The following is a 13,073-nucleotide window of genomic DNA, read 5'->3' as shown; positions in this document are numbered from 1 at the left end:
AAAATGTAGATCATATTATCTCCTCAGCAGATCGCTTTGCATTTTTTAGGAGGAAAGAAAATAAGTACCTGACTCAGAATAATTAAACTCACAAATAATTGTTGATGCTTTTATTATTTTACTATTAAATATTTTAACAAGGCACATTACATGTCAAACACCAGAAAAAACATACAATACATGCCAATAGAAAAGTGGTATATAAAAATCACATTGCAGTATCAATAAAAATAATGTAGCAGAATTTGTAGGTCAGGAGCAAATCATAAATACTATTATAGCTTTTATACCAACTTTTTTTAAAGATCTCTATTAGTATGTATACACCAAGTTCTTATAGTCAGAGATACATATGATTGTGTTAATTTTGCAGCTGAAGAAACTGGGACACATGGAAATTTCATGATTTGACTGTCAACTTAGAGTCAGCAGAAGAGAAGCTATGACTGGAGCCTAGTCTTTTCCTGCAAGCGTGGCTCACATCTCAACTGAATTGACTTCATTTCTCTCTTTGCTTTGATGATCATGTACACTTGATTGGAAAGTTACACTCTATAATTTCATAGTGATTACATGCCCCTGAGGATCATTTTGTAAGTAAATGTTTTGAAACCAAAGATAATCATTGTTATACAACCATAACCCTTTTTCTGATGCCATATTCTCCACCAAGAATTCAAGCAAGCTAAAGTTACACTTCAGAGTCTCCATAGCTGGGAGGCACTAGGCTCTGTTCTGGATTTCTGGGGCTTCAACTCCATCGGGCTCTCTGGGAATGAACTGCCATCCTCTGGCCTCTGGGATAACCCCTTTCCTTACCACTGAGAGACATATGCACAGAAATTTGTCATGTTGTTCTCAACATGAGCTCTGGAAATCAAAACAGCTGAAATGAATCAGAACATGCAGGCCTTTGGCAACATACCCTGTCCCAAAGCTGTGAAATACAATCCTACTTTCTGGACATCAGGAAAGCCCTCCACTCATCTGAGAAACTTCCTAATCCTAATTCCCTGCAGTTACCTCTAGAAACATCTCCAGGCTCAAGTGTCCTCCACCCTACATTAAGAACTTGGACCTATCCCTACATAGTAACTCCAGAGGGCAGATCATAACTCTGGCTTCCCTTACTTTTCTATTGACAAATACAGTACTAGGTTTGCAGTACTTAACAGGTTAACAGTACCACTTATTCTAGCTAGTCTAAATTTCTTGCATTTTTCAAATCTTTCTGTAATTTTTGTAAGATGATTAAAAAAAAAAAAGATGATGTTAGATGGGCATGGTGGCACATGCTTGTAACCCCAGCACTTGGGAACCCCAGCATTCACGAACAGCCTCAGGTACTTAGTGAGGCCTTTGCAACACAGTGAGATACTGTTTTGAAATAAAGAATAAAAATAGGGGTCCGGGTGTAGCTTATGGGTAGAATGCCTCTGGGTTCCATCCCCAGTATCACAAAATAAAATAGATGATGGCCATTTATAGACCTACACAGTGGATAAGTCTAAGTGATATCACACAAGATGGCCCATTTCCAATTTGATCTCAAAGGCTTGTTTTCCTTGTGGCATTACACGTGCACGCACACACACACACACACACACACACACACACGGAGTCTTAAACAATCTTGGTGGGACAATTATGGTGCTGTTCTTCCTGAGTAAGGAGTGACTAAATAGATAACTCATCCAATCTTTTCTGAGATTTTGAAATTCAGAAAACAACATAAACCCCTGGAGAAACAACCCCTAAGGAGAAACAACCCCTAATTACTAAGCTTTAACACCTTAATAAAATTATTAACTAAATACTTCTTTCTCTCTACATTTTCTGGATAATGTTTTTGTTCCTATTCTCTTTAAAAACCATGTTCTCCAGACTTGCCTTCTATGAATCAGATTATCTGGCACCCTCCAGAAGTAAGTTTGTGTTACTTTTATCTAAATAAATCTAATTAATACCAATTCCACATCTCTCTGAATATCTGCAGGTACAATTAAGTAGGAGTTCTCACAGCATTGCCAAATGCCATGCTATATAAGCTGCCACAGAAAATAGAGCCTTTTGTAAAAGTTAGATCCTATAGATATCAGAGTCCTATTTTTTCTCATGTTACAACTAATTCGAACAATAACCTCTGATAATCACCCCAACTAAGTTATTTTAAAAAGAAGTAGATAAAAAAACAGTTATTTACAGATTAATGTGCAAACTCAGAACAATGCGTAGGTACACAGTGTTGGAGATAAAATCAAATGTGATTCCCCTCGTGGCATTACAAGTCATTACCCAACTTACCTAAAGTCTTCTTCTTCAGTGGAATACAGGGAAAGAAGACCACAGATATTTATCTGGTTTTAGTTCCACAGAGTGTTAAAGTTGGAAAGGACCACAGAAGTCATGTTATTCTATAACCCGTTCCCTATTGCAATCTTCAGTTTTACTAGTCAAGCTATTTTATTCTTAAATATAGACTCGTCAGGTGCTGTTCACCTGAAACATGGCTCAAAGAAATACTCAAAGTATATAATATTATTGAGTGAAAGGACCATGTCCCATTTAAAGTAGGACACAGAGAAAGATGGATGACCCATCTTAAATGTTGTCATTAATAATGAGCAAAACATGAAGATTTATGTAGAGTCAACTTATCACTTAATTTAGAAGGGTCCCACTATGTCATGCTTTAAATATTTAAATAAAAGGTCGACAAAATTTAATGGACAAAATTATGACACTGAATAAACTATAAAACATTTTCTCTAAAAGCTTATATATTTCATATCTTAGGTATTTCATTTATGGAAAATACTTAACAATACACTACAGACAATTCATCCTTAAAACTTGTTTAACATTGATATACAAAGTAGAAGCCAGCACTTACATTGAATCAACCTTTGTCTTTACTTTTTTCTACATAAAAGACTTCTGAATCTATCATTTCAGTTGGATACTGTACTTTATTTGTGTAATCCCTGTATTACACAATGCCATTTTAAATTTTCTTAGAATTATTATTGTCCCTGTATCTTGTGACCATAATCCAAAGAAGTTGTTTAAGAAACTTTTAAAGCCAGGCATGGTAGAGCACTCTTGTAATCCCAGCATTTGGGAGGCTCAGACAGATCAGGGTTCGAGGACAGCCTCAGCTACATAGTGAGACCCTGTTTCATTTGCAACTCAGTGAGACCCTGTTTCCAAATAAGGAATAAAAAAATAGGGCTGGGGTATAGCTCAGAGGTAGAATTCCCCCTGAGTTCCATCCCCAGTACTGCAAAAAAAAATTAAGAAAATATACAAATAATTTCTAACTCAGCAGTTAAGATAATCTTAGTAGATAAATAATGAGACTCTTACTATTACTAACTACATTCAAATACATGATTTTAAAGACAAATTTTTGAGTAAAAATATGTTTGTGTTGGTGTGTGTATGTGTGTATGTACATATATTTGACTCAATATATAACAATATATAAGAAAATATATATATAATAATATATAACAATACATATAAAACTATATAAAATAATTTGTAAAAATATATTTCAATATATAAAATATAAAATGTAAAAAATATATAAATTATTTTTGAATTTTAAATCACTATCTCTATATTGGTACAGTATAAAAATTCACTTGGAGACATACTTACAATTGTAAGATAATAGAGAGAAGATCTAATTCTGTTTTCTAAAATGTACTCCAAAGCCATTATCTATTCCGACTATGAAAGTTGACATTGTTTGGTCCTGTTTCAGCAAGGAAAGGAGCCTATGAAGCAGACTTTTCTGGGCTGGACTTAGGCCAGACCCAGATCAGGCAATTATCTATATTTAGTATGGAAGGCTAAATAATGGCTCCCCCAAAGATGCCTACATTCTAATCTCTGAGACCTGTGGGTATGTTTGTTACTTTATATGACCAAAATTCCCTTACAGAGATGAGTAAGAATCTTGAGATGGAGAGATTATTCAGGATAACCTAGGTAAACCCAGTGTAATCATAAAGATCTTTGTAAGAGGGAGGCAGAGAACTGAATTCATTATGAAATGTGAAAAGAAAACAGACGGGAGCTTTAAATATGCTGAGCTGTGGATTTTGAACATGGAGAGTAGAGTCCAGATCTCCCAACACATGAACTTATGAGCTGTGATTCTTCTATAGGCTTCATTCTGAGTAATCCATAATTCTCAGCATACAGAGCAAAAGCAAAACATCTTGATAATCACAACCAACTTTGTCCTTTGACAGTAAATTACTTTTAGCAGCTATCATTTTTCCAAAGTCACACCAAAAAAAATAATAATAATAATGTGACATTCTTTTTAGATAGCACAAAAGGGGCAAATAGCCTGAATTTCCTAAATCCTCTGTCACTTGTTCCTGAGAATTCTGCTTCATTTCTTTGCGGTCGTGTGCTAAACTCATCTGGAGCCCATGTTTGCATTCACTTGCTTTTTTATTCCATATGCACTTTTCAGTGTCAAAGAAAAGTTTTAAGGGGCTCCGTCATGCTTTTTTACTGTTTTCATGGCTATGATTTTTAGAGTCAGAAATGATGGCCTTTCTCATATTCACATCTCACAATAAACTGTCATCAGAAGTTCTCGGGAAGCTCTCATTAACCCCTATTAGTCATTTATTCCATGCAAATGAGGAGTCCTTGAAATGATTTGCACTTGCTGTGCATTCAATAGAAAAATTTAAAATAATATTGCTTTCTTCAAAAAAAATCAAAGATATTCCTCAATAATTTCTAGGTATTGATACCAAACACTGGGAGATCAGTCTTTACTAAAGATGGGAAGAGAAAAACGAAGCACCCCCTGTTTGGAGCAAGAAAAAGAAGGAGGAGGAGGAAAAAAGAGGAGAAGGTGGAAAATTAATTTAAAACAAATAGAAAAATGCATAATTAAACTTTAATAGCTAACCTTGTGCTCATCTGAGTCTGATGGATATTTATTGGCTTCAATATCCATTGAATTCCTACTAGAATCAAGAGATAAACAAAACTTGGTGTTACATTTTTCTGTGCTTGTAGATGTGTGCTTCTGTGTGTTTTCCTCAGATGGGCAAACCAGCCTGCAGTGTCTTTGATCTGAACCTGCTTTGGCACAGGATTGCCTTTGCAGAACTCTGGATAAACTACTTAGGTGGGATTTCTGAATGGGCTGCTGAAAATGTGACCTCAATCTGCCCCTGATTTCCTGTGTAATCTTGATACCTTAATCTCTGTACCCTGTTTCCTCATTAGTAACTTTATTCAAATATGTGTGTGCCGGGAGAGAGGGTCATAAGGAGGCCACAAGTACAAAGGAGGAAGTCCAAGGAAAAACTTTTTTAAAAAAATAGTAATGATGATTGCCTGAAGATCTCATCAAGTCTAAGTGGGCCACACACTTTTCATTCTCAAAAACAAGCAAAAGAAAAGAACATATTGAAAATTTTCACTGCACAAAATGATCTCTTTGAAGATGAACATACGTTTAACCAGATTTAATATTTATAAGATATGTATACAGGTCAAAACATCTATGTTACTGGATTTACATGTATAATTTTTGTGTTTTTCTGTATTAGTTAAAAATAAATTTAAATTATTAAGTTATATTAAAAAGAAAACAGAAAGGAAAAGATTTTGTAAGCACATAGATCTAAATATTCTAAAAACATTGTGGCTTTTTCTTAACACTTAGGCTCTGAGTAGGATATAGAATTCAGGAGGAAATGGTATGTTTCTATATATCCATGACCCTCTCATCAGATAAAAGCATTAAACAATCAGTTTATTATTAGAGGAGCCCAAGAACGAATGCAATTTAAGTCAGGTTAGCTTTTTTAATGGAACTATATAACAGTAGTTTTCAGCTTTGACTGTGTGCATCAAAATCTCAACTGGAGATATATATATATATATATATATATATATATATATATATATATATATATATGAATATTTATCCCAAGCCTAAAAGACTAAATTTGAATTTCTGATATCTCTCTCTCTCTCTCTCTCTCTCTCTCTCTCTCTCTCTCTCTCTCTGAGGGTCTGGGGATAAAACCCAGGGCATTCGACCTTCAAATTACACCCCCGCCCTATTTTCTATTCTTTATTTTGAAACAAGGTCTCACTAAGTTACAGAGTGCCTCACTAAGTAGCTGAGGCTGTCCGTGAACCACGATCCTTGGTCTCAGCCTCTCAAAAGCTGGGATTACAAGTGTCTGCCACCACGCCCAGCTCCCACAAGTAATTCTGGTAAACAGAATTCATTATAGGTGTCACCTTCCCTTCCACAGATTCCTGGTTTGATCGCCTTTGTGTTCGACATTGTTTCTTTTGCGGTGGTTGCCTAGGACAAGGCTCATCATAGACAGAAAGTCTGTGACCTGGAATGGGAACCCACTTGTCTTGGAGCCTGAAACCTATTGGGTAGCTGACTTCTTCCTCTAAACATCAAAACAGAATGGAATCACTACCATTCAGGCTCAGTGGTAAACAGCATGTTCAATTTTCTGCTCCATTCTAGTAACTATGGTGAATACCTGTCATTCTTCTTCCTGTCCTCACCCTTCCTAAGCACCCATAAAATGGGAGGGGACAGGTGGGGCTTTCCCTTTGCATAAATCAAGTTTCCTGAAGTTTTTGATTGTTTCAACTGGAAATGGTCTACTAATAAGCAATTAATATTCTGAAATTGCCAACTTTACAGAGAAATTTCCAATTCCTTTCTGATAAATAGAAATCATTTTCCAAATGAATTAAGGGAAAGCAGGAACACACCTATCTCCTTGTATAGGAACATCTAGGTCATTATCTCTTGTAATTCCGATACAAAAATTTCCACTCCACGTAAATGACAGCTTGTTAATATTAGCTATGACTAGGAAAATTCTGAGACAAGTTTCTATTAGTATTACGCCTTATTATTTGTATATTATTCTCATTCTTTCATTGTTGCCTATTTGTGAAAATATAAGTATAGGTGAATTATGGTAACATAATAATTAGAAAAACAAATTCTCTAATTAAATTATCAATGGACTGGATAAAGAAAGAGAGAAGAAAGGAGGGACAGAATGTGGAAGATAGAAAGTACATTTGTCTGTGTGCTGAAATGAAGTCACTATTGCTATAGATTTGCCTTCTCTCATGCTCTATAGCCTTAGCAAAACAAAACAAACAAAAACACAAACTAGCCGGGCGTGGTGGCACATGCTTGTAATCCCCGTGCAGGTTCGAAGCCAACCACGCTGGCTTAAGAGACCCTGTTTTCAAATAAAAAAGTATAAAAATAGGTCTGGGAGTGTAGCCCGGAGGTAGAAGGGTTTCTAGGAACCCCAGTACCACCCAAAAAACAACAACAACAACAACAACAAAAAAAAAAACGCAAACTAAATTTACAGCTTTTCTTCTACAAGTATGTTACTATGGTATAAATTATCATTTCCACAAAAGCTCTATGACATTGTGCAAGATGTATCTATTCCTATGTAGGTAATCTCATCTTTTTCTGTAACTACCTGCAACCTAGACTTCTATCGTCGCTTCCCAATATCCAAGTCAACTTGACATCTTTGATCAAATGTTCCAGAAACATGGAAATCTCATGTGTCAAAACTGAAGCAATCCTTTAGGAACTTAAGCAAAGTGTAAAAAGCACCTGAATTGCCTAAATATGAGATATTTTATGGTCATTCAATAATATTTTAACAAATAAGTATAAAATTTAAATTGACTACTTCAAAAAAATAAGTGAAAGGAAGATGAAGACAATATCTTAATATAATTTGTATATTTGCTTAAGTCATAACTAATTCTTATTTCTTAATTGCTTAATTTTTATTTTCATAATTCATGACTATTTAGTTCTATTTTCTTTCCAAAAGTATTGGGTAATTATTAGATTAAAAATAATGACAACAGCCAGGTGTGGTGGCACACACTTATAATCCCAACATTTGGGAGGCTGAGACAGGAGCATCATGGTTCACAGAAAGCCTTAGCTACTTAGGCCCTTTGCAACTCCATGAGATCCTGTTTTAAAAGTAAAAAAGTTAAAAATAGGGCTGGGATGTAGCTCAGAGGTAGAATGCTCCTGGGTTCCATCCCCAGTACCACAAAAAATAATATGACAATATTATTTTATTATTATTATTATTATTATTATTATTATTATTTGTCCTAATGGCATTATTTTTCTCTAAAAAATTTGTTACATCTTAACTGTTTACCTTTTATATTTTTATGTCCTTTGTCATTTCAAAATATATGATCAGTTATCTAAACATATTCTTACCAAAAACAAGTATACATGATTAGCCATTCAAAAAATAAATGCATCAGAAAATGGGCATTTTTTTCAAGTGGATTTATCTTTCTACAAGGCTTTTTATTAGTATTTTCTAATCTAACAGTTCATAGAGATATTATATTCTTTAAACAGTTTTCTAGTACTGTAAAAGGCTTACATTTCATCGACCCATGATAGTATCTACATGACATGATTTAGCGGTAGTAAGTGATAAACCCTAAGCTAATGACTGGATTATAATGAGACCTCTGATTCTTGAATCAACCCTTTTGAGAGATTCTATTTTTAGAACCAGTTATGTAGAATGTAGGACATCCAATAGCGTAAATGTTATCAAATGTACAAAACCTTACAAGCAAGAATGAGGCCCATTGGTGCTTTTAATCTGGAAGCATTACATCAGGAGTCATTTAGAGGAAAGGGTAGAGTTTCCTCTTGAATTCATTACAGCATGAAAAGTAACATTTAGTAGGTGAGTGCATAAAATGAAATTATACCCCTCAAGTAGAAGTATATCTCCCCTGAGAAAGTACACTTTCTATTTCAGAAGACACCAACAGTATTCTTTCTCTGTTTCATCCTGTGTGTCTGGAAACTTCTTAGCTCGGTCATAAATTATTTTAGGTTTCCAATAAAAAAAAAACAGTGAAAATCAAGGCTGTGTAAAAACATAAAAAAGAAGTAACTTTAAGAAAATGGTATAAAAAGATTTTTAACTGGGTATAGAAAATTCTTAGCAGTATAAAAATCCAAGCAAAGCATGTTTAACATCTGGGAACTCCTAAAATTTATATGCTCAATTAAACTTTAAGACACCTAACAATTAAAATTTTAGTGTAATTTTCTGACTTAAAACTATGTCCAAGGAAAAACTCTTTCTTCCAATAATTAAATTTAGAGAGATGGTGATAAAAAATGTGATAAGTAATAGGTGCATATCAGGTCTTTCTTTTTCAAAACAATATCTCTGCACTTCAGTATTCTCATTGTAAAAGTAAAGTTTTACAAATTCTTATATATTTTACAACTTACCTGGAGAATAATTTAAAATGATCTGTGTGAAAATATTCACTCTAGTGTCACCAATAGTTGAATGAATTTGAGAAGAGTTAGCTTGGAAAAAAGAAGACTCAGGTGGATAGAACTGATGTCTGGTCCATGGAAGTGATTACAACTTCATATCTCTCTCTCTCTCTCTCTCTCTCTCTCTCTCTCTCTCTCTCTCTCTCTCTCTCTCTCACACACACACACACACACACACACACACACACACACACACACGGGTTGGAAGAGAGGCCTGAAGTAGAGGACAGAGAAGGATGAGGAGATAACTTATTGGCACTGCACACAATGAAGAAATGAATACATTATTTGTATGGCTTGAGTTTAGCCAAATTGACAGAATCCATGCTGTCTTCATATTTACCAGTAAGTAGATAAACCTTGTGTCAACTCCTAACTAAATTATGATACCAGACTATAAATGCACTTGTAAAAAAAAAAGGTACAGACAAAAAGACAAAGAAAAAATCTTTAAAAAGAAGTGATTATCAAAGTAATTACAAAGAGAAGTATGAACCACTTGATTATATAAATTGCATAAAGCCTCATTAACTTAGGGTCTAACTCTTTTTCCTTAATATAAATGTTCTTATTGTTTTCATTTCTCAATGAATGAATCAGATAATTTTTTTCAAGCTCCATATCTGCCTCTCTGGAAATGGCCTGGGTGCACTGTGAACACAGTGCCAAGATTCAGAAAATGTTCTAAAGAACTTTGGCAGGATGCTGTCATTGTGCAGTAGGCCTGCAACTGCCTGGCAGACCAAAGCTTCATAACAAATTCAAAGCATACTCAACATTAAATTAAAGGGACATAAACTGTATTTAATAAACTTGTTAGGGTATGTTGGAGCTGTAGAGATAAACATCACCAATAATGAAATCTTGTGGTCTAAAAGACCCATTTTAAATCTCTCATCCAATATATTATATATTTTATACAGTAGTGTATAACATATAATAGCTACATAATCATATTATGTTATATCAAATTAACTATGTAAATATTTTGTGATTACTAATTATATAGTTAATATCTACTATTATATGATTAACATCTGCTATAGAATTTATATCATGCATATATAAATATCAGTATACATACATGTTATATGTTAAGTATACAGACAACATGTATATAACATAATACATATATTGTATATTCACACACATATCTAATCCCGAATGCTGGGATTACTTGCCTCAAAAAAACTCAACCACCTACTTATCAGAAAGTTTCATGAGTAAAATAAATCATTAGTTCTAAATCACTGTCAAAGCATCCTACATCCTGACATATTCCAGGCTGGTGAAAATGGTAATTCTTTAAAGTTGATTATAGGAAAACATAAACAAAATTCAAAACATTAAATTATTTTTAAATATTTTTTCAATTGATGTTTAATTTCAAATAGTAGAAAAGTCCATTTTCAATAACTATGGAAATATAATTAAGTTTTAATTTGTCTAAAAAGCTGAGAACCCCCATTAGCATTCTAATGTCTCACCAGAAATGTAAATTTATAAAATCTAAAATTCTAAAAGTATTTTTTAAAAGTGATACTATTATAAAAATAGCAGACTTTCATTTCTCTTTTTAGTTTCTTTTTTTTTTTTTTTTTTTTTTGCGGGTTTGGGGATGGAACCCAGGGGCATTTGACCTCCGAGATACACCCCTTGCCCTATTTTTTTTTTATTCTTTATTTTGAAACCAGGTCTCACTGAGTTGCAGAGGGCCTCACTAAGTAGCTGAGGCTGTCTGCGAACTGTGATCCTCTGGTCTCAGCCTCCCGAATGCTGGGATTACAAGTGTGCACCACCACACCCGGCTTTTTCTTTAATTTTTGATACATTCTAGAAGCAACTAAAATAACCATGCAGGCTAAAAATCATTTCAACAGAAAGCAAATGCTGAAAATGCTAAAAAAAAAAAAGTCAAATATATTTATCTGGCTGGAAACCTTAAAGAGGAAGAAAAAGGGCAAACTAAAATTTTGAACTTAGCAGATATTTGTGTTTTATTTAAATCAGAAAATCTTTGATTTGTTACAAGTAGACAGAATCCAAAGGAAGACAAAGAAGTGAAAATCCGCCTCTCTCCTAACAGCTCCAAATGATAATGGGAACAGCATGCACAGAGCCATTGGAAATTCAAGAGCAGGAAAGAGCACGTCTGCATGATTCTTTATACTTCCTATCTCCTCTTCCCCCTCTCTCCTCACGAATTTGGATTCCCTTAAGATGTTTGAGGAAAAGGAAGACTGAGTCTGGGAATGAATCTAGTAGCAAAATTTCTATGAAAAGGAGATTTGAGAAGAAAAAGAAACCTCTAGTCAAGCAGGACCCTTCAGCCTCGACCTGCTATTTTAAGAAACTGATTTGGGATTTTTTTTAAGATAGGTTAAGTATGTGCTTACTGAACTTCACATGGAATGATAGGCAAGCTAAAGAGAGACTTCTGCATGCCCCAAGTCAGCCTGAGTTCAGTTTTAATCTCATGCTTAAGCTGTGACAGTAGATTCAGGCACACACTACTGTGGTCTTCAGAGGCAAACTACGGGCGTCAGTTATTTGAGACTTAAAATACTAGTTCCCAGTCCTCTTGAAGCCACACCCCAAAAATCACACCCTAGCTATAATCTAGCTGATTCAGAAACTGGCAGTTTGGAACTAGAAGTGGAAAACTCAGAGAAACCTGTTCCTTAGGATTTTTTTTTTTTTTTCTGTAACCAGGGGCATTCTCTTTCCTAGCTATACTCCCAGTCCTATTTTTTATTCTTTATTTTGAAACAGGTCTCACTAAGTTGCTGAGGGTATTGCAAAGTAGCTTATAGCTGAGGCCAGCTTCCCAAGTACTGGGATTATAAATTCAGGATGTTTTGTAAGCTACCAAATACAAATACCTTGCTCAGAAAATTGCTGTCACATATTATTTACCAACAGCATAGGGGTTCCACTTTCCGTATTCCTGCTCCCTCCCTCCATGAGTACGTTCTTGTAGAAAGAATCTTTTAGATTTCTAACTGCCCAGGTGTTCTGTCCAAAGTAGACATGAGAAAAATATGTGTAATGGGATTAATATTTAATGTCTATCAATTTTCCAGTTGTGAAGTGTTTTTCCTTCTTATTATTATTCTTGTTATTCCTTCCTCGCCTTTCTTGTCCACCATCATTCTATTTTAGCATATATGTTTCAGAAGCATAACTCACTGTCATAGGTGAACTTAAACTCCTAGACAAATGTGGAAAGCCACAGAAATATCAACATCTGAAGATAAAAAGAACTAAGATACTTTAGACCCAGAAATGATAGACAAGAAATATTTTTGCTCTATTTATCATGTTAACCCCACCCATTAATTTTTTTTACTCTGGTTTGGCTAAAGAACTAACTCAAGAATCCCTGTGTTAAAATTCTGAATTTGCTGGTATTTCAACCACTTAAATCAGAATCACTTAGTATCATTAATGAATATGCAAATCTGTGAGTCTCACTCCAGATATGTTTAGGACCCTTTGGGAAGTAAGGAGGGGACATAGGCATTTGCCTTTCCATTGAGGTTCCTAGTGACTTTCTAATACACAACACAGTTTAAAAACCACCAATCTAGAAAATCTGACCCAACTCATAGCTTCCTTAAGCTAAACATTATCAAAAGTCAGTAGAAGAAAAGTTTCTCCACCTTTT

This window comes from Muscardinus avellanarius (assembly GCF_963383645.1).
Source record: "Muscardinus avellanarius genome assembly, chromosome: 5".
Lineage (NCBI taxonomy): Eukaryota > Metazoa > Chordata > Mammalia > Rodentia > Gliridae > Muscardinus > Muscardinus avellanarius.
This window is presented reverse-complemented; position numbering follows the sequence as displayed.